The sequence below is a fragment of the Corvus kubaryi genome, unplaced genomic scaffold (assembly GCF_017639235.1).
Source record: "Corvus kubaryi isolate FWS band 111438036 unplaced genomic scaffold, C.kubaryi_AGA036_p1.0 37334, whole genome shotgun sequence".
Classification (NCBI taxonomy): Eukaryota; Metazoa; Chordata; class Aves; order Passeriformes; family Corvidae; genus Corvus; species Corvus kubaryi.
In genome coordinates, this window is record NW_024581108.1 from 458,842 (window position 1) to 481,895 (window position 23,054).

Consider the following 23,054-nt stretch of genomic DNA (forward strand, 5'->3'; position numbering starts at 1 on the left):
GCCACTTCTCAGGCTTTTCATTCTGCTGAGTAGAGGGAGCCCCAAACCCCACACTGTGGGAGAGCCTGGAGGAGCAGTTTCCACCAGGACACAGCTACTATGCCTATTGCAGGGAGAATATTTAATTTCAAAGCCCAACAGATCAAATGCAGCTGGGGGGTGGAGCTGTGCTTATCTCTCACCTTGTCCAGAAGTTTGAACAGCAGAACAAATGATCTGATCATGTTTTTATTGTGCTTCTCCCCCTCCCCTCTATCAGGGAGCTACAAACCAGGAATAATCTGTAATTCTCCCTGCCTAACTGTGCTGCCCGGCCACCTGAGTGAGGAAATGCCTTCCCTCTTCCCGGCTCTCTGGTGCCGTCAGGGACACAGGGCCAGCGCTGGCTGCCTTGGCAGCTGGCTGCCAAGTCCTGAGGTCCAAGTGTTCCCCGAGGTAATCATTTACTGGAATGCTAACTGGGCTGTCCACAGGGTGAATTAAAAGGACATTCCTCCACTGGCTCAGATGCTGTGGGAATCCTGTGGCTGTGCCCAAAGGGTAGGGGGGAAATCACAGAGAAGTAACTGGAGCCTAGGAGCCTGTTTGCAAGGAAATTAAACTAAAAATGTGTAGAAAAACAGCCGTGGGGCTTCACATTTCAAACTCAGAGTGGTATCCAGTAGGTCTGAAAAGCTGTTTAGCATGTGAGCACTGGCTCACAGGCTGCAGAATCTTATTTTCGCTAAAATATTGGTGCTCTTTCCCCTTTCATTATAACAAAATGAAATGGAAAAGTGACCATTTGCTTGATTCAATCCAACTAAAAACCAATTGCAAACACCCAGTGCTAGGCAAAGTATTTCTTTCCCCATTCCTTTTTCCTCCCCTCACAAAACATCCATTTTCAATAGGTTTAACCCTGAGCTGCCTGTGGCAGGGAAAAAAACCCAAACAAATCCAAAACCAACCCCCAAACCACAAGAACTTTAACGTCAATACCTTATAGTTTTGGTTTGTTTTTTTTTTTTTTTTTAGAAGCCCAACACTTTTGATGAAAAGGTGTCAGCCCTGCCCGGCTCCCCGAGGAAGCTCCCTCTACGGGCGATGCTGCGGCAGCGTTGCTCCAGAATCCCGTGGGTCAGCCCTGCACAGTGGGCACTAACATTTCAGGAATAAACGAGACTTTCAGACGGTGAAACTTTTAGATTAAATCCTCTCTTCCCCCCTCCCCCCCCCTTATGGAATATGGTTAAAAAAAAAAAAAAATCACAAAACCCTTGCATTTTCATTTGATGCAGTATCAAAATGCTCTGGTGCCACCAGAAATGGTATCAGCGTGGGTGCCAGGGGCTGTGCAAATGAGTGGATGTGCTCAGCTCTGAAATAAAATCTGCATTTTGTGGTGAAAATCTGCCTTATTTCATTAGGAAGGTGCTTCTGTATTTCTGCTCATAAAGGAAATGGGGGTTCAGTGCCTAGGGGGGAAAGCAAAGACATTTGCACATTTTGGTGTCCCTTCCCATGGCAGGGGGTTGGATCTGGATGATCTTTAAGGTCCCTTCTGACCACAACCATTCTGTGATTTCCTCCTCTGCACTTTGGATTTACAGCTGTGCTTGTGCTGAAGGCACTGATGGGGAGCTCAGCCTTCCTTCTCTCCACAGCCATGGTGGGGAACCAGCATCTCTGCTGTCAGCAGAGTTCTCACCAAGCAGCAGGACGGGCAGGATGGAGCTCAAAGGTAAGGACACCTGTGGGTCTTCTCCCTCACGGTTTCCAAGAGGCTCGGAAAATTTTGTGGTGGCTCCAGATGTTCAGTTTGCTTGGCCTAAGCCAGCTGCCCTGTATTCAGTCAAAATTTAACAGACTCATATGGAATACACTGGATTTTCCACTTCAGATGCAACTGTGATTTCTGTTAGTGCAGCTGTTTGCTAGGCTATGATGGAAAATGTTGGATTTTAACCTCATATAATGGTTTGGGAAATGCTTCTACTCAGCAAAGCCACAGTTACAGAGTTGCCATCAGAATGGGCATAAAATGCTACAAAGACATTTTGATTCTGAAATATTGGCATCTCCTTAGAGTAAGTTCAGGGTCAAAGGGAGAAATGCTGTAGTTGTGAAATCAAAAATTCCCTGCCTTTGTGGAAGATTTGGAGTTTGCCACGGGCAGGAGATCTGCCAGAGAGCACTTTACAGTGCAGAGCTGAGGTTCAGCAAGCTGGAGCAAAACAGTTGGCATTGGGGGCAGAGGTTTGGTCCTTTAGAGAAAAGAATCAGTTTATAAGTTTGCTGGTTCTGAAGAAAAAATTGGTGTGTTTTCCTGATCTGTTGTCATCCTTCTCCAAGAGATGATATGACAGCATGGGCTGGACCAGAGCTCCTCTGCAGGGTAAAAGCTGACTGTGGGCCACTGCAGGATGTGAAATACAGGCTTAAATCTGTGACTGCCAGTCCAAATCTCCCCCAAGTTCTTGGGGTGTTAAGGAAGGGGCATTGAACCCCAGAACTCACACAAAAATGCTTGTCACCTACTGTGGTGGGTGGTCTGTGGCCCCGGAGGTGGCAGGACAGACCAGAGGGTATCTGGGCTCAGCGATGTCCCTGACAACTCTGCAAAGCTGAGTTATGTGGAGTCGTCATGTTAATGTACAGCCAGGGACAAAAATAGGAGAAATACTGCCAGGCACAGATCCATGTTTTTCTCCACGGAGTAAAATACTGTGTAATTTTATCTAGTTACTATAAAACAGTTTATACTCCTTGTTTATTAAAAAAAAAAAAGGGGGACACCCCCTCCATTAACGCCGTAAAATATTACCATGTCCTGCAGCCATAGGGAGGACGAGAGAAGATCCAGCAGGCAGGAATTGTGCAGCAAGATTGATTTATTTAATTATTTTACAAACTCTTTTATAGACTTTTTCTTCATAGTCTAATTGGACAAGGATCAGCCACCCCTTGGGGGTGATTGGCTAAAATCCTAAAACATCCATTGTCAAAATATTATTCTACTGTACTATAAACAAGACTTTTCGAGGCTGCAGGTGTTTCATTGTTTATAGAACTCTGCTACTATCTTCTGTGAGAGAGAAAAGTCTCTCACGGACTTAGAAAATAGCAAGAAAATTCTTGCTGGCAGCATTTTTGTATCCAACCCCCCCCTCCTGTATTTCACTTTTTTTTCTGACAGGCTATGGAGGAAAAATAGATGGTTTCTTCTGCATTTAATATTTCAAACCAAGTAGACCCAAAAGAAAAGACAGAAATTAACCACAAGTACCAGCAATGTGTTCCTTGTGTTTCTTCTCTCTATATTTGGCTACAAAGAATCAGTTTAGTACAAACTTATTTCCAAACTTATTTAATTTTTTAGCAATAATTTTCCAAGCTAGGCAGGAAAGCAGTGCAGCCATGCTCACTTTCCAGACCTCAGACTTCTGAGATGGGACCTGCATCTCACATTTTCTCAGGATTTAAAATCCTGTACAGGATGGCTAGGAATGGTCAGCACATATTTGACCATAAGTTGGAGTAAGCTTATACACATACACTGGGAAGGAAATGTATAAGCCTGGCAGAACCCAAAAAAGGGGACAAATGGTAAAAACAGCATTGACCGTGATGCAGGTTCTCCACCTATGGACATCCATATTTGTGCTTGTACATGCAGGGCTATGTATTTTCCCTCTTCCCACTGTAAATTCCATGAGCTCTGCCCTGTGGCTCCGTGACAGGAGGAGAGATACCTGAACATCATCTTGCCCACATCTGAATCACTTTGCCATCACTGTTTGCTCTCTTGTCCCCTAAATAGCAGGGCTGTTATGCCAGGGTTTGCTGAACCCTCAGCAGAAATCCTGCAAGGACACAGAGTTCCTTGCCTTCCTTCTCCACACAGCCTGCGCCCAGGCTGGCAGGATCCTGTGACTAACTCTTCTAGACTGGATTTCTCCAAGGGATGACCAGCGCTTAATTTGGCTGACTCCGCGCTCTGCGGGAGCTCTCATCCATGCCAGCTTGAGTCCTAGCAAAAACCCATCATCATTAGTCCTCCAAAGGCACAGCTCAGATATTCTCCACCCCCATTCCTGCAGGCTGGGCTGCACTGTGCGTTCCCACAGACCAAAATTCCCCTGGTAGGCTCAATTACAGCAATCAGCCTTCATGCTCTTTTCCGCGGCACTGCTGCCTCCCACTCCGCACGGACATGGTGGAGCAGCAGCTTTCCCACAGGTGTCAGGGGAGATGACACTGCTCATCCAGCTACACCAGGCCTGTGGGCAGGCTCTGTGGTGTTCGGAGCCCGGGTGCTTGTCCCTAAGGGGGTTGTCCTAATTGGAGCCATTTGGGATGTACCCTGGCTCTGTACTCTAAGGAGTTGGTTGGAGCAGAGTGCCGAGCACGGGCTCTCCTTGGGCAGGACCTTTGCTCCATTTTGCAGGAGATTTTTTCTGGTGCAAGGCAGGGCTGGGCTGGGGAGGATCTGGCCAGTGTGCATCTCTCTTCGCTAACACTTTGGCAGCCTCTCAATGAACAAACCACTAGAAAACAAATCTGGACCAGCCCTCTGCTGCAATGGCCAGACCTTGGCTGTTAACTGGGCTGAAGAGTACCAGCTGCTCTGCTCCTGCCCCAGGGAGGAGAGGCCCTCCTGCTGTGGTCTGGGGATGAGAAACATGCCTGAACCAGTTCCTGCAAACTGGAATGGCTTTTAGACTCCAGCTCTGGATCCAAATCTAAATTTCATGGCTTTACACGCTGCCTGAACCAATGTCTTGGCTCCAAATATCTCTCTCCTCTAAAAGGGCAAATAATATTGTGGTGACAAACTCTTTTTCTGCCCTTGGCTCTGCGTAATGCTGACTTTGAGGTGCTCTGGCTTGGGCTTCCCCAGCTGCATTGCTGCAGCCAGGATAGTGCTTGAATTTAATCCCTTTTTCCACCCCTCTGGCAGTGGGTGCTGACTGGGCAAAGTGACTTGCCTGGATTTGTGCTTCAAGCTGGGAATGTGTGGGTCATGTTGCTTGAGCCATGGGTGCTCCCTCATGGCAGGAGCAGCTGTGCTCAAGGGGGACAAACCCTCTCTGGCTGGGGATGGGGAGCCATGATGGCTTTTCCAGCTCTCCCTGCATTGCCCATCTGACCAGCTTATCCCCACTCCCTTCCCATACCTCGCTGATGCTCTGTTCTTAAGCTTGGCCCCCTCCCAAGCCCCGTAACTTGTGTCTGTCAAGCCTGAGGATGTTGTGGAGCCGAGCTGTGTGGAGATGGTTCTGGTTTGGAAGAGCTGTGTGTGGAAGAGCTGTGCTGGGGGCTCCAATCCCGGGAGGGGCTTGGGGCAAGGGGGAATAAGGACAGAGGACGGAACATGTTATTTTGGCTCTTGCAAGGCACTAACTAACCCTTTCTCAGAGAAGGACTGAGCCTGGAAAACCTCCTGCTCTCCCTGTGTTTTCTAGTGGTGCCTGTGAGCAGCAGGGTAATGCTGGTGCTCAGACACCAGCTGTGGTCATGCCAGGCTCTGCATCTGCTGGGTGAAAAAAGAGATACCCCTGTTAAAAATGGGAAATATTTGGTAGAAGAAATGTATTTTCCTATTTGTATAAATTTTACTGGTGTTTCATAGTTCCAAAGGCATTACCTAGCTTTGCGGTGGGTTGAAAAGTGAGGGAGGAAACTACATTCGTGTCACACAAAATTTTCTCCATCCTCTTCAAATGGGGAACACTGGGTGAGCTGCTCAGTAGCTTTGTCCTAGGTTTGCCCTTTGTGCCGGTGGCTGGAGTGGTCCACAGCTCTTGCTGGGCTGTGATAAGCAGCAAGAAATATTCAGGGTGTTGCAACACCTCTGCCTGTCCCCTATGGCTGAGGACATGGCCATCCCTGGACAGAAGGGTCCAGCAGCACTGAGCCATAGCAGAGTGTATATTACAGATGTGTTGCAAAATCTGTGGGTGGGGAAGGAGACAGGTCAGCTGAAGACCTCAGCAGCATCTCTGAGGGCCCATCATAACCTTGAAGCTGTTGCAGGAGGTAGGCTCGTCCCTTGAACTGTGCTCCCTGAATTGGTGCTCAGCTCCCACCCTGCTGCTGTCTCCCACCTCTTCTCTCCTCCTAGGATTCCCCTCCTGAGGCCGCCTCAACCTGCTGTGGCACCTTCTGTCAAACGCTTCACACGTTTGTCACCAAAATGTTTTGGCAGCAGCAGCATCTCTAGGTTTTGACATAATCCCGACAGGAGACTTTCTCAATTATTACTAATGGAACATTATGCTCCTCTTTGGGAACTCCTGCATGAATAAAAAGGGTCATTAATGACATCTGTGCAGAGCCCGGAAATTATTAGTCAATGCTGATACAGTTTTATTTTATTTTTTTAATTTTTACATATATATTTTCTTACGCTCCTGCTAATTTCCCACCTTGCCTCCCACCCCCTTCTCCAAAGTCTCCCATGCAAAGTGGAGCCGAGTGGGTTATTGTCAATGTTCTTGCTTTTGAGCAGGTAAATGCTCTTCCCCTCCCACCCTTCCTTCCCTTTTATTCCCTCTTGGCTTCTTTAAAGATTGTAACTCTTGTTTCAGTCCCAAGAGATCCCGTCACACCTTTCTCTCGGCTAGATTTTATTGCCAGTCAAGCTCAAATATTTCTTGGACTTGGAGAAATCAATATTACCCTGGTCCTACCAAGGCAGTGCTGGAGAGGGAGAAGTAGCCTGTGTTCTGCTGCCTGTGGACCTCAGGGTGGCCTGTCCCCATCCCTGCAGGATGCTGGTGGCACACAGGAGATGCTGGGAGAGGGACTGGAGGTGTGTGTGAGTGCCACATAGTGTCATGCAACAGGGAAGCTCAGCTTGGATTGTTTCAGAGGACTTTCTAGACAGCACATCATTGGGGTTTTTTCTGTCCTTCCGTGAGGTATTTGGTTCCCTCTGCTCAATACCCCGAAAAGCTACCTAGAGAAGGCTTTTTCTTTACTTTTTTCCCCCAGAATTCTGCAGCAATTTGCGGAACTGTTACAGAGCCCTACAGAGATGTGACAAACAAAAGGCATCTCTGCCCTGAGCCATTTCAAATGGCTCTGCAAGTCATGACCGCTGAGGAGGTGGCAGGTGCAGGGCTATGCAGGACGTATCTCTCCCTTGTCCTGTGTCAATAACAAACAACATGTGGGTCTGAGCTCTGGGCTGATGGCAGTGGCACATGAAGCAGGACAAAACCCTGAGGTCATTCCTTTTGCTGCATTGCTGTGCCAGCACATGAGGTTTGGAGGCACATGTAGGGTTGGGTTTTGTTCCCAAAAAGAGGAAAGGGGAAGTTTGAGATGATGGTTAGGGTTTTGGTGGGATCTCTTATGGCCTGTGCAAGAGGAGAAAACCAATGTCTTCACTTACTCAAAGCTTGTTTTTCTTTTCTGGGTTGGTATCAGTCAAATATGCAGCACAGAAGTTGAAGATGGTGTTGGTCCATGCCCAGCAGGGAGGATCTTGGTCTCCTGAAGCCACTACAAGATGCTCAACTCCCCGGTGAGTGTTTCTAATGCTGCGTGGTGGGAGACCTTTCCCAAGCTGTTGGCTGTGACCAGGGGAGACCTGGCTGCTGTGGGGCTTTGCTTGCTCACCAAGGCACACAAGGAGCACCACCTGGGCCAGGGGATTGGGTGGGAGATGTGACAATTCTCCCATGGGGCCTGGACTCATTGCAGAGCTGCTGCATGTCCCTGGGGAAGGCCAAGCAGGGATCACCAGCCTCCGTTCAAACCTGGCACCTGGGGTAAAAGGTTGGTGCGGTAACCCTAAAAAGAAAACTACTAAACAAGAAATAGACTCCTTAAAAAAAAAAAAAGTCCCTCGGAGAAAAGATATTTCAACCCCTTTTTGATTTATGACCTACTATAGGATATTGAGACATTATTTACAATCGATATATGCTTCTGCAAGACTCCCGCCGGAGCCATAGACCCTGCCTGTTAGAGTGGAGACCGGTCAGCCTGCTCCACTGGAAGTGCCAGCCATGTCCTGCTGGAGCAGGCTATAAAGCTGGATGCAGCTGTATATCTTTCAGAAAATGGACCTGGTTACACGTCTTTGGGCAGCTGACACAGGGATATAGTTTAGGGCTAAGACAGCAGTTCAGTAGCAGAAATCAGCATTCCTCAGCCTTGCCAATAATGAAATCTCTTGCGCAACATAGAGCACTCCATGGCCTTAAAGGTGCAAAATGGAGTTGTTCACTTGACTTATAATGGAATTGGGCCAATTTCGAAGCAAGTGGTGGATTTTATTCCAGGATTTTATCTTTAAAGGGGGATTTGCAAACACTTTGATGGAGGGAAAAAAAATTCATTCGGCATAAAATTGCATCCTGGCCGAATTCCAGTTTGGGTAATTACGTTCTCTTTCTGTAGTGGCTGCAGGACAAAGGGCCATTCATCACACTCCAAAGTGCTGCAAAAGGCTCCCGTGTTCCACCGGAGAAGTGTCTGCATTTGAATCCAAGCGAGAAAGTTTTCTTCTGTGCTCCAGGCCGCTCTGGAGGGTAATGGAGCTTGGCACTGCTTTTTAGGATCCTTTTGGGTGAGATAGAGGGGCAAGGACCTTGTCATGAGCTGCTCAGGCTCCAGCAAATCTGGGTAAGTAGGGCACTGAGCAAAATAGATTCCTTGCAGCCTCCCGTGGCTCGCCTTTTACCCCGAGGACATGCTTGTCTTTGCAGAGTGCCGCCGGAGCTCCAGGGGATCCCGCTGGAGCAGAGAAGCTGGATTTCCTCTCTGCAAACCTCCTGTTTTGGAAATGCCTATAAGCAAGAAACTGGGTCGTATCCAGCTGAGCAGGGCTCAAGGACTTGGGGTGCATTCAGAAGTGGTGCAGGGGAGTCTGAAAGGATGCGGGTGCTCTGCCTTCCTCTTCCCAGGTCTCCATACAGCCAGAGAAGAAATATTTGCAATCCTTCCTCCTGCTTTCCAGCTAGAGATGGTCATGGTTAAGTAGTGGACCATAATTTTCAGTGGACCATTGGATATTAGGAAGGAATTCTTAACTTTGAGGGAGGTGAGGCACTGGCACATGTTGCCCAGAGAAGCTGTGGCTGCCCCACCCCTGGAAGTTCTCAAGGCCAGGTTGGACAGGGATTGGAGAAACCTGAGATAGTGGAAGATGTCCCTGCCCACAGCAGGGGGTTGACCTAGATGATCTTTAGGACACCTTCCAACACAGACCTATGATTCTAGGATTCCTTAGCTCCCTGGTAACTTGCTTTGCAGCCACTCCCTGTCCAGGCAGAGTGAGGCTCCATGGTGGCAGCCCCAGTGCTCAGGTAGAAGCCAGGTGAGGAGACAGCAGCAGCAGCATTTCCACAGGGTGAGGGAGCATGTCTGCATGCCACCCACCAGCTGACCTGCCAGGGAGCATCCTTGGCCTATGTGCCTTGAGAGTGTCCCTTTAAAGCAATTTGTAGACTGTTATCCTGTATCATTAACCTAATTAGTGTAATTGCTGCCATTTATGTAATGAGTATAAATACTGGAGGAATCCCATAATTAGGAGATGTAATTAGGTAATTAATAGATGACATGGTAACAAAAATCCAGGGGAAACTTTGCAAGGTGGACGCTGTGTGTGTATGTTTGTGCATGTGCATGTGGCTGTTCTTGCCACAGATGTGCTCTGGGGTTGGCCTCAGCCTGGAGCCTGTCCATATCGCGTGGGCAATGTAAAGGGATCTTCAGGGGATGTGAGAAGGCTCTCTTGGAGCTCTACAGACCTTGCAGAGGGGATCTGGAGAGCTGGGATTTGCTTAAGGGGAAGAGCAGCACTGTGGCCATTGCCTTGTCATACAGACACACTTTGCTTTTAGATCCTGGGAGAAGCAAGGTGAATTTAGCAAGGTATATTTAGCAAGGTATGAGACATTCCTCAGCCCTGCTGGAAGGTGACTGGAAGTCCCACTTGTCCCATCGTGCCTCTCTGCTACAAGCAGTGCTGGAAATAGCATGACAACCACCTCCTGCACCAGTAGCCTGACTGGAGGGATGATAAGGAGCCCCAGGGTGCACTCAGCTGCCTGATAAAGTCTCATTTTAGTTCTCCTGTGGGTTTGGCTTAGAAAAGTGATTGGAGCTGGAAATTGTGTTTGTGCTGTGAAGAGCTGATAAAGTTCCTGCTGTGTCTGAGGAGTACTTTTTTGGAGCATCGTGAGTTGTGAGTGCTTGAGCTAGACTCTTTCTAGTCATTGAAATGTTGACTTTTTCCTGCTGCTCTGTTTCTTGCTCCTCCCAACCTGTTTGTGCTTCTAGAGAATTTATATGTCCTGATGTAACAAAGAAAATAACTTGCAGATAAGGGCAGTTTTTTCTTCGTTATTTTTTTGGGGTGTTGCTGTTGATCACCTGGTTGGCACCTGCCAGGAGGAGTCACCAGCACCAGATTTCAGTACCTGAAGGGGGCCTGGAAAAAGAGCTGGAGGGACTTTTGACAAGGGGCTGTAGTGATAGGACAAGGAGTGATGGCTTCAAACTGACAGCGAGCGGGGTTTGATTAGACATTGGGAAGAAATTCTTTAGTCTGAGGATGGTGCAGCACTGGAACAGGTTTCCCAGAGAAGCTGTGGATGACCCATCCCTGGAAGTGTTCAAGGCCAGGTTAGATGGGGCTTGGAGCAATCTGGGGTAGTGGGAGGTGTCCCTGCCCAGAGCAGACACTTGGAACAAGATGATATGCAAGATCCCTTCCAATCCAAACCATTGTGTGATTCTGCGATAAGCCATGAGTATCCTGGCATAGGATGTCTCCCCTGCAGAGGGTCCTGGGCTCTGCACACCACACTGACCAGTGTACACTGGCTTATTTTGAAGAAGCCATTGACCTTGTGGCTCTTACTCTTGGCCTCTCTACCTCCCTTCTGCAGCATGTTCTCTCCAAACGATGAGCTATTTTGCACTCCTTGGAGGAGCACTGCAGCCAGCAGAAGTGACCACAAGACGTGCAGAACTGGAAGCTCCAGCTCGCAGGAGAGGTCAGGGTTTGTGCAAACTTTGGGTGGTCAAAGGCTGCAGAGTCCCCGGGACCAGCAGCTAGAGGGAGATATGACCTCACGCTGAGGGCCAGCCTTGCCTATGCCGTGGATTCCTGCCATGATGTCAAAGAAAAACCTCCAGCTTTCTGGTGTTCAGGGTCCGTGTAATGAACAGCCATAATGCAGACTTCATTACATAGCATAAGTAATTCTCGAGATTCAAGACTTTTGAAATGGCTTCTGCTGCAGTTTCTGCTGAAGTATTTCTTAGTCCCTGTCTACCTAGAAAGTTTTATCAGGTGTATCACAATCACTATATGTAGGTCCAGTTACACCAGAAAGGCTCTGTCTAGACGTTTTAATTCCAGTATAAAAAGGGCCTTTCTTTCCTTTAGCTTGAATTTGCTTGCACATGCCCTTCACAAAATCAGGGCCTACTTCAAGAGCGGAAGAGCCTCCCTGTATACAGTGTTTAAATACCCCGCCGGACTGCATCAAAGCCCCCTCTGCCCCAAGGCCAGGAGTTCCTGCTCCTGCAGGTTCCCTGGCTCACGGATGGGGAGGTGGATTGGTGTTCGGCAGCTGCTGGGCTGGAGGTAGCTCTTTGTGTCCAAAGCAAGCACATGGTCTTGCAGGACACTTCTGCAGTCTTTCAGCTTAACCTTCCTCTGTCTCTCTCTGCTTCCTGGTCCCTTGTCCCATGCTCCCCAACCTCCCACTCCAATGGGATGTGTCCCATGGGGCACCATTAGCTGAATTCTGATCCCTCTGCTTTATCTGGTTTGGGGATTTGCCCACTGAGATACAAATTTGCAAAAAGAATTTTGTGTTTTGGCTCATTTTCCATGTAGTGAGCTCTAAGTCCAAATGATCCCAAATTCAAACCTTTTTGAGGCCTTGCAGCCCTTTGACCTTGGCAGAGCTGCATGAAGGTGCTACAACTCCTACCCTGTGATCACAGAGGTTGACTTGGCTGCTGGCTCACAAAGTGATGGACTCTGAGGAATATTTGCCTCCTTCCACCCTGGACCATCACATGGGTGAGGATTGTTGCTATTTCTACATTTCGCCCTCATTTTGCCCTTGCTGTTGTCCTCACCAGGCACCAAGCATTGATTTATTCTTGGTGCCACATCCAAACTACTTTAACACAGACCATCACCATAGGTGCGGAGCAGCTGTACTTTTTCTTGTTCTCCTTTTATAATAAAAACCCTTTTTGTTGTGTTTCTGTCTCCCTTTCAAGGTCTAACTCTGCCCGAGTCCTGCCAACTTTCATTTTGTTCCTGTATTTCTTAATTTCCAGATGTGTCTTCCTTTGCTGATCTCTCCCCCACCTCATCTTTTTTCCTTTGTAGTCCTGATGATAAGTGTGAACACACTTTTCCTATAAACATAGTTCCAGGCTCAAAGCTTTGCTTGAGTGGTTGTCCCACCTGGGTTTCTCATTCTAACTAAAAAAAAAAAAAAAAAAAAAAAAAAAAAAAAAAAAAAAAATTAAACTTCCTCCATGTTCAAGTCCTTAAGGTCTTCAGTTGTGCTGAATGCATTAATAGTGTTGTAGTTCTGCCCTAACTTTGTGCATCTTCTCTAGTGAGCTTCATTTATCTCTCCAGGATCAATCTGAAGTTGTCGTCTAGGAATGACCAGCTGTTCCCTAAAGCTGTGGCCAAATAGGCATCCAAGGAAAGCCACAGGTGTGAGTAGAGACCTGGGTTTAAGGAGCCTGTTGGGAGCAGTTGTCTGGAAGAGGGAGCAAAGCTTTAACTGGGAGCAGTTAATGATGTCTCTCTTAAGATTTGTCCTGGTCAAAGCAAAACGGATCCAAGAAAGTCACATGGCTCATGTTAGGCAAGAAGATTCTAATGTTGTCTCTTTTTTTTCCTCTTAACTATCTCTGTCTACAGATTTGTTGGAAGACAGGTTGTCAGGAGAGTGTTACCAAATAATTATCCTGTGCCTCCTTAGAGTAACCTCTACAAGAAAGTGTTTAGATAGAGAAGCCATGTGAACTAGTCATTAATATCTTATAGGTCAGAGTTACAGATGTTGCATTGTGATGAAATATGTATTTCTTCCTATTTCTTAGGAAAATGGGCTTGTGAGACAGAGCAAGATTTATGATGATCTTAATTAGTTATTTCCTAGCTTTCAAAATGTTTGGGTTTGAGAGATGGTATGATAGATAATTAACTTGTTGTCAGACAGTGACTTTTAAAATGAAATGTTTGTTCTCAAAATATTATTTATCTCAATGTGCATCATATGCATGCCATAGTGCATACACACATGTACATATAGATAAATATGTGGATATGCATCCCTGCAGCCATGGGAGTTGGGAACATGCGTTAATGCTTCCGTGAAGGGCATCATTCTCAGCTCCCTGCCAGGCTGAGTGGAGCACACAGAGGACCCAGCCCTTCCACGGGGATTACTGCTCTTCTTGCCATGTTTGTCCTCACCCTCCTGCTGGAAAGGTGACCCACAGAGATAAAGGGACTGGTGTCCTGTCCTGCCCTTTCCTGTGTGGGGTTATGGGCTAAGGTGAAGGCCAGAGGGGTTTTCACAGGCTGAGAGATTTGGGATTGTTCATCCTGGAGAAGAGAAGGCTCCAGGGAGACTTTAGGGCACCTTCCAGTACCTGAAGCAGCTAAAAAAGAGCTGGAGAGAGAAACTGGGAGTGATAGGACAAGGCAGAATGCCTTTAAGCTGACAGAGGACAGAGTTAAACTAGATATTAGGAAGAAATTCTTCACTGTGAGGCTGGTGAGGCCCTGGCACGGGTTGCCCAGAGAGGCTGTGGCTGCCCCATCTCTGGCAGTGTTCAAGGCCAGGTTGGACAGGGCTTTGAGCAACCTGCTGCACTGGAAGGTGTCCCTATCATGGCAAGAGGGTCTGAATGAGACGATCTTTAAAGACCCTTCCAACCCAAGCAATTCTATATTTCTATGATAAGTCCTCCAAACCAGTACGTTCCAGGGACAACTGCCAGTAACATGGTGCTTGTTAAGAGGTGGGGACTTATGATATTTTTTGCTAAACTAGCAAAGCTTAAATGAAGGGAACTATATCGCTTGTTGCTATATCCCTGAAGGACAGAGAGGGGGCTGGAGAGAACCTTCAGGAAAGGCAGAGGCCAGGATTGCATTGACCCCAAAGCATGCTGGATGTGGTCCCTGAAGCCGTGGCTGCTGCGATGCCTCATTGCTGCGGGGGAGCAGAGCTGCTGCAGAAGAAAAGAGGTCACCTGGAAGTTGATTTATTTTTTTTCTTTCTCCTTCTTTTGCATTTTTTCATCAGAGCTTTATGAATAACAGATAAAACCCCTGGGGAAAAGCCTCCCAACCAGCTGCCTGTTGCAAATACTCCAGGAAATGGGAGGTGGCAGGGGAAGAGGGAAGGAAGGCTAAATTTGGTGGCTTTTATTTTTAACAAGGGCTATTTAAATTGGCTTTAAACCCATGTTAAAAAAAAAAAAAAAGAGAGCCATAAGAAACTTTTGCCAGCACCATAGGAGTCTGTGGAACTGAGCACGCGCTCCGGCCAGCAGAGCACAGATGCAGTGTCTGCGCCAGCCCTTGCTCCAGGACTTGACAGCTCAGACACTGCCAAGGCCATCACAGGGACGGGGAGCTCAGGGACAGAGATGAGGCGATATATTTCAAGGCCTCACAAGATTTCTCCATCAAAACCAAGAGAGGCACAAAACTTTCCAAAGCAACCAAAGGAGGCATCTGCTAGTCCTCGTTTTTCTGCAGGACTGCTGTACTTGGGTGCCTGGTGCAGCACAGTAAAGCTGAAGTTAATGAATCCAAACAGCCAAAGAGAAAGCAAATTCTTTCTTTTAAAATTTAAAAAAATATTCTATGACAAACCTTTTCCTCCTGACTGGCCCTTGCTAAATCTTGCTGTTTCCAACACCTGAAGTTGAGGTGTATAAAATGACTTGGCAGCATCCCTCTGACATTCCCCTGGCACTCTATGGAGAGCAAGGGTGTTAACCTTGGTGTCATGGCTGCGTGCCAGGGTAAGTAATTACATTCGGCCTCTATAAATTACCCACGTGCTCGCAGCCAGGGAGCTGCAGCGTCATTTCCTCCTGGCTGTTCGATGCCCGACACGCTCCACCTGGGCACTGGTTGCATCTCGGTGGAGGACAGGTATGGGGAGCAATGTGGGCTTGCTCATGCTAATGCTCCCTTAAATTGCTCTGTGGTTACAGGTCTGGCTCTCCATGCTCCTGCTTCTGTGCTCAGAAAGGAGAGCGCAGAGCTGAGCGGGATCAGGCTCCCTACCCCAACAGGGTGACCTGATAAATTGCCACCAGTCAGCTGAACCTCAGTAACAGCCTCTCAGCTCGCAGCTAAAATTAGCTGAAATGGCATGAAGAGAATTGCTGAAACCTCCACGAAAGTGATTTAAGGCGAGGCACGTGACCTTGCATTTGTCACGGGCCAGAGCACACGCAGCATGCTGGCACAGCGCAGGTGATGTGCGGGAGCATGTTCAGCCCTGTAGTCCTGAGCTGTAACTCCGTGGTTGGATGAAACGCTCCACCTGTGACCTCATCCCACTGTTCCCTAGCACTGACTCAGCTTAACCCCTTCTGCTGCGACCCAAGTTTAGGGGTCTTGAGTTGATGTCTGGTTATAGCTGGAGTGGACTTCGGAGTGCCTTAACCCTAATTTAAGGTTAGGTATAATGTGTTGGTCAGCTGTGCGTATTTCCCACTGCAGACACCAAGATAACCTTGTCCAGTCTGGGCTGAGATGGAGTGTGCCTTCATGGAGGAGATGCTAAAGCAAACATGGCTGGAAGGTCTAAGCAGGAGGAGATGTGATGGCATGTTCCAGACTTGTCATTATCCCTTTCAAAGATTGCCTGCTTGGTCTTTAATTTCTAAGAAACTGCTGGATTCTGCACCTGGGATGGGGCAGCCCTGGATGTACAGACAGACTGGGGAATGAGATGCTGGAAAGCAGTGCTGTGGAAAGGGACCTGGAGGTCCTGGTCGATGGGAAGTTGAATATGAGTCAGCAGTGCCCTGGCAGCCAGGAGGGCCAGCCATGTCCTGGAAGGCATCAGGCACAGCATTGCAGGCTGGGCCAGGGAGGGGATTGTTCTGTTCTGCTCTGCACTGGTGCAGCCTCACCTGGAATATTCAGTCCTACAATATATGAAAGGTATTAAGCTGTTAGAGAGCATCCAGAGGAGGGCAATGAAGATGGTGAAGGGCCTTGAGGGGAAGCCGTATGAGGAGTGGCTGAGGGCACTTGGTCTGTTCAGCTGGAGAAGAGGAGACTAAAGGGAGGCCTTATCACAGTCTACAACTTCTGTGTGAGGGAAAGAGGAGGGGAAGACACTGATCTCTTCTCTGGGGTGACCAGTGGCAGGACCTGAGGAAATGGCCTGAGGTTGTGTCAGGGGAGGTTTAAGTTCAATATTAGAAAAAGGTTTTTCACCCAGGGGGTGGTCGGGCACTGGAATAGGCTCCCCAGGGAAGTGCTCACATCACCAAGCCTGACAGAGCTCAAGAAATGTTTGGACAATACTCTTGGGGATGGTCCTGTGCAGGGTCAGGAGTTGGACTCGATCATCCTTGTGGGTGCTTTCCAACGCAAGATATTCTGTGATTCTCTGTTCCCTGTGCCTCCTCTCCCTTGGATCCAGCTGTCCCAGCGTGGGTGCCCTTTCCAGGCTGGCAGCGCAGGCTTCGGCTCCTGTGGTTGCCTGCGGTGGAGCAGTTCCACCTTTGCATGGCTGTTCTGTGTGTGGGAAAGGATTTCAAGAAACAATTGACCAAATGAAACCTCCGTAATGCTTCTAAATACTCAAACACATTAGACATGCCTGCCCAGCTCAGAGATAAATTAGAGCTATTATCACTAGAGTCCAGACAAACAAACGGAGGGCTCTCTCCAAACAAGCCATTCACTCAAGAGACTGGATTTACAAGAGTCATGGATGCAGCATGAGCTGCAGGCACCTGCTTTCTGCAGAAACCTGTTTAAATTGGCCATATTGACTGGTGCAGAAGGAGGGGAGAGAGCACACCTCTGCCCTTTGGGATGTGGGGAGTCACCACCAAGCAGGGACTGTGGTGCTGTGATGTACTAACTGGCATTTTGCTGTCTTCAGTCAAAGCTAGAAGTCAGAGATTGATCCATTTTGCTTTTCTCCCAGGTGATGGTTGGGGGATCAAGGTGTGCAGGACCACATCAGGAATGCCAAGTCTGTTTTGCTTTGCCCTTGGATTTTTGTGTCTGCTTCCAAGGAGGGATGGGGAGCCAAGCTGGTGGTAAGGTGGCAGTGAGAGAGAGCTCAGTTCAAATCAGCCTCTTGGGCATCAAGGAAACTGCCTGAAAGGGTAAATGGAAGCCAGAGCATGTATTTTGGGCTGGGGTTTGCAGCTACAGGAAAGAAGGAGCAGATGCAGGGACAAAAAGGAGTAAAGAAAGAGAGATAATCATTCAGCTTGCTGGCTGTGATGGGCAGGCAGAGCCCTGGAGCAGGGTTGCCAGCACAGCTTACCACAGTGGCCAGGAGCACCACGCTGGGGCTTATCGTGACTGAGACTGTGACTCGGAGCCTGGCCCAGGCAGGGTGTCTGGAGAAGGGCCATGGCCAGTGCAGGGTTTCGGGGCTTGGCTGGGCCTCCAAACCAGCCTTGGTAAGCCTGAAGGAGCCAGGCTGGGGGGAGAGGCTGGGCTGTGACCGCAGCACTGCACCCCTCGCCCACTCGCCTGGCAGCTCAGGCCAGCCACCCACAGAGGCTGTGATGGAGGGTGGTATTCTCTTCTGAGGGATGCTCTTGAACACAAAAACTTGTTCCTCAACCAGAGTGTTGCTTTTTGGAAGACATCCAGTCCCCATGCATGACCTCTGACTGATGATGAATTTGCCATTTTCCTTGGTAACTGGACCTCCTGATTAACTATCCTCCCTACTCAAAATTGTCTTTTATTTCCCATGCAAGGTTCCCTTGCTTAGTGTTGACAAGTCTCACTATTTATTTTGGGTTTTGCTGCTTACTGTGCCTTTTACCTGTGAGCCTAACAAACATGCCAATCTCAGCTATTTTCACTCTGTGGGTATCTGGGATCAAGTCACGATGAAGATTTTCTTTGACTGCTGAGCAGACAGAGCCCTTTCAGTCTTTTGCAGGGTTGAGCACAGGCAGAGCAGAAGCTGTGCTTGCCACTGCCTTGAGCATCTCCCAGTGCGTGGGATTTCATTTAAAGTCCCAGCCTCTGGACTTGCACCATTACAAGGACCTTCTATTTTTTTTTTTTTTCCCTTCAGAAACCTGAAAACACCATCTAAAAGACAAGCAAAAAAATAATAATTTGGGGGTTTTTTTAAAGGCTTCAGGAGTTCTGTGTTGGTTTTTTTTATTGTGAGCAGAAGAGGTGGTAGATGCTGGCTTGGTGACTAATTTCCAAAAATGCAAACTTGCTGAGGAGACACTATGGGGGTCAGGGGTGTCTCCTTCCATCCTGTGTGGTTCCTGCAGGCAAGGCAAACACTGACCTGAAATTCCCACAGCTCTTCTATCTGCACAGTACCAGGGTAGGTTTAGTTAATGTGGGTGGCCTATATGGCCTTGACAGCTCTGAATTTCCAATCTTCATCATCTGCAGGTTCTTCTATGTTGCTGGGCAGGCTGAAGGGCACAATCAGTGTCATGCACATGGAGAGAGATGGAGTTTATTTTCTGGCTTCCTTTGAGGGTCAGAGGTCCACTGCATTGTGTCAGCTGAGCTAACGTGCTTTAGTAATCCCACGGATTCAGCTTTCTTTGTCTTCCACTGTGTTTGTCACCTTCCCCACGTCTCCTGGCACTCCTGGTATAAACCAGGAATGTTTCACACCGAAACAGCAAGATGTCTTGTCTAAAAATATTGAAATTATGTGTTTCCCCTAAATTCATTCCTCTCTTTGTATTTCTTCACAGGAAAGAAATTTGTGAAGCTGGATCCAGGGCAATAGTACCTTTGGTGGCTAAACCAACCTGGTTTTCTATTGATTTAAAGCAAGTCATCCTAATTACAGCCTGTCCCTCCTAAATTTCTCCAGCCCTTGCAGTGAAGATCTACTTCATTCACCATTTCCAAACTTCAAGTTTTGGGTACCATTATCTGTCATTTCTGCTTCTAAAAAGACTCTGCAGACTGGGAGTTTGGGAGCATTCTCCAGCCCCCTATAGATTTTGTTATGTATTATCCCTTCCATAAAAGAATCAAGGTGGTGGTCAGGCCCTGAAATGCTTGACTATTTACTGAAGGAAATTAAAAACTGCAGCAAATAAGGTTTGATGTCTTAGGGGCTGGAAAAAAAGAGGGAAGGGTGTGTGTCCATGTGTTCCACATGTACAGGTTCATGTTTCCTACAAGGTGAAGGAAAGCCCCATTTGTAGCATGTGCCTGTGGTTATTGTATTTGCTTCAAACTTACCACATGAGGCCTAAATGAGGTTGTCAATAAAATATTCTATGGTGGGCATGTAAGGCAGCAGTGATTTGTGTTTTACGAAATGATCCGAGGAGCAGAGAGGAGGTAGGTTTTGTCCATCTGGCACACCCTGATGAACGGTGGAGAGGCTGCTTTGCCCCAGTTTTCAGAGGGAAATGCTTGAAGATGCCCTTGAAGATGCTCTGCTCCTGTCCTGGTACCCAGGTGCTAAAGGTCAGGAGAGACACTGGTAGGGGCTCAGCTCCTTGAAAAATTATCTTGCTTATTTATGTGATGGCAAGGGAGAAGTTTGTGTTTAGAGGCCAGTGAATTAATAAATTAGAAAACAAAAAATCAAACTTGTGTTCATTATTTTCTGTAAAACAAACACAGTCTTGACTTTCATTTACTGCAGAAGCATTGGAGAGGTTATCCTAGCAGAGATCAGAGTTCCAGCCAGTGAAACCCTGTAAGAAAGAGTCTGTGCCTCAGGCAGGAGACAGACAGTGCAAGGCAAACAGAAGCAGTGACTGGTATTCGAGCACGTTTAAAGGAGCCGAGGAACAGAGCTGGGACGGCGGGGCCAGCCCTGGGAACCCCAGGCCATAGAACCATCCTCCTTCCTCCCACAGCAATGCTCTTAACATTGACCAAGACACGATCGTTCATGTGTTGCCCCTGGAGTCAGCGGCTGAAAAGCACTTTATGAGGCAGCAGAAACACAATGGGCTATTATTTTTAGGCTAGAGCCATTCACACATTTTCTCCGCAAAATGGGTACCCTCCCTCTTCGTTGTGTTTGGCTGTTTGTGCTCGCCTAATATTCCCTGCCCATCTAGCATCTAACAAAATGAGATGCTGATCTTGTCTGGGGAGGTAAAATAGTGCAAATTACCCTCATCTGGAAAGCCTTTGGGTCTAAACCTGAGAGCTGCGCTTCTGCTGTAGCTCCGTGTCCAAAGCAGTGGAGCTAATGACCTGAGGCTGCAGGGAAGTTTGGACACAGACTGCAGCTCCTTCTCCCAGTAATGCTCTCCTCAGTGGATTAGAAGAAGCTTTCCTGGCAAACTGGGAAGGAGTCCAAGCTGGGGAGCTGGTGTGATAGGAACTGACAGGGCTGGAAATTTGATTTCTGACTCTTTGTGCGTGTATTTCTTGTGAAAGAGGGAGAGGGAGCCAGGAGTACTTTGAATCCTGCAATCATTAAAACCAATTCCACTTTTCCTGCCCCTGCCCACCTCCTGATATGTGTGTGAAACAATCTTTACAGCTACACAGCCATCAGATGGTATCGACCCTGCGGTGGAAATTGCTATTGACTGCTGCTGGTGCTGCTCTCTGCACTTCCGTGGCTTTTAAAGCGACACTCTTCAGGTGATTTCACTTTTCACTTGATACAGCCTGGGAAGTACTGCCCGAAACGGGATTTGTGCGTGCATGTGTGTGCAACAAACACCGTCACCACCCCTTGGCCACGGGAAGGGTGTTTGAGCAAGTGGGAAGAGATGCTCCTGCAGAAACACTCGTCTAATGGGAAGATTCAGAATTTTTTTTTTTTTCCTTTGGTCCATCATGAAAGGACTCTTGTGTCCCACTACAGTCTTTTCCTGCTGCAATTCTAACACAAAGCCAAGACCATTCTTCTACTCCTATGAAGGATCCATCCAGTCCTATATCAGCTGAGGACTAGATAAATCGATTTCTTGTTTTAAGAAGAACCTCTGATTCCATATTACAAATCCTCTCTCTGGGTACCAAAGAAAAAGAGTAGGAAATAATATTATTATTTGCCTTTGATGCAAGTGTTTTTTGCAGCCTAAAGAACTCTTCTCTCTCATAAAGCTCTGCCTTTGCTCCCTGACTTCAACTACATGGAATTGCCCAGGAGCAGCAGCTGGCCAGATGTGTCCAGTGTGTGTGTGTGCAAGGAGTTCCCTTTCTTGTTATCTGGAACAGTGACTGCCTAAAGCTTCTGAGCCAGCCCCTTAACTTGAATGCAAATAACCACTGCTAATAGCTCTGAGCACTCCCTGACAGCCTTGATTTCAGGTCGCAAGACTGGCAGGCTGCTGAAGTGTCAGGAGGCGTGCCTAGCATTTCCCCACTCTCCAGCCCAAGCCCTAGGAACTGCTCTCACTGCTTTACACTGAGCCTTGGTGCTCATGTGGGGAGTCTGACTCTTCTCAGCCTGGATCTGTCTCAGCTGAATGGGAGGAACAAGTGGGAATAGAAAGGGCTGGATGCTGAGAGCATGTCTTGGTGGAATGGTTTGCATTCTCAGCCCCAAGAACTGAGCAGGTTGGGAATGGAGATGGGGTTAACTGGAATTCAGCAGACTTGGGCAGAGATCACAGCTTTGCAGTAGAGCTAGTAAAAGGCCTGGCCTAGGAGGGTTTAACATGCCAAACATTGCCCTGCATGCCTGGGGTACTTTGGGTGTACTTTGGGTACTTCAGGGTACAGGGCACTTTGGGTGAGCACATGGCCCTTTGCTGCTTTTGCATCTGCTGCCCACCCCTGGGACAGCCCCAGGTCAGGCATATCAGCTGTGAGAGGGACTGATGACCTTTGCCTCTCCTCCCTTTCCCCTCTGTTCTTGGCAGGTTGCATCTCCCAGAACACTGCTCCCATTTCGCTCCTCTCACACCACTCCTATCCAGCTACTGGAAGTCTGATACTGCCTGTTCCAAGGGAATGGTGAGGACCTGGGATGGCTCTTCTCCTCCCCGCTCCTCCTTGGACTCTGTCACTGTCTTTCTCTCTGTCCTGATTCTTCTATTGCTTCAGAACTAGACTATCCAACCAGGGAAAGAACACTTAGCTTGAGAAGAGGCTGGACAGTCTAGAACACAGAAGGAGTTTCAGCTCTTTTATTTGAGGCCAGGGCAATGTGAGCCAAGTGGGTTCTTCCCAGCCTGGAGCTTGAAATCCAGGTCTTCTTTGAGTTAAATTGGGACTTCTAAAAATTGGAAAGCCAAGTCTTTACTGTGAGTTAAATTAGTGCTGCTTCAAATGAGATTTATTAATTTACATCCTTTGAGGACCTTCCCCAGTATGAGACTGGGGGAAAAGCAGCATGTCAGAGTTGCCAGTAGCTTTTTGATTGTTATGTGTCATTTTGTCTTCCCCATTGCCAGGACCACAATGCCACCATCATTTTTCCAGCCCTCTGTCCCCGTCCCTTGGACACCCTGACTTTTGTGTTCACTAAATGGAGGCTGGGAAGATTGAAGCTGCTGCTAAATAGGCCAGTGTGGGAAGCAGAAGACTCATTCCAGAGCAGTGTCCAACAACTCCACCTCCTTTGGCTCAACAGGAACTCCTTCCAAAGCCACAATCCCAGTGAACTTGCCTTTCCATTCTCAGGGCTATGGCTTTCACTGCCCAGCAGGTGCTGAGCTGATGGCACTGGTGTGCCACTCCTGGAATGTGCGTGTAGATGGCTTTGGGCTCAATGCAAGATGTGAACGGTGTTTGCTCTGCAGGCTTTGTTCTGCTTCAGAGGTGGTGCCAACCTGTCCCTTTCTGGCTTCCCCTCTGGAGAACAGTGCCTAGGAAGGGCAGGCTGCTCTCCCAGCCCAGCTTCCATTTCCGCATGTCC

At 48.0% G+C, this 23,054-nt stretch overlaps 1 long non-coding RNA gene across 1 annotated transcript; it reads left to right on the top strand.

Annotated features, from left to right (window-relative positions):
• The first annotated feature begins 1,401 nt into the window (after positions 1-1,401).
• Positions 1,402-12,434, top strand: LOC121665474. The gene is made up of 4 exons (XR_006016371.1): positions 1,402-1,723; positions 7,417-7,513; positions 8,395-8,619; positions 8,703-12,434. It is a non-coding gene; the product is annotated as an uncharacterized LOC121665474 (long non-coding RNA).
• The last annotated feature ends 10,620 nt before the right edge of the window (positions 12,435-23,054 follow it).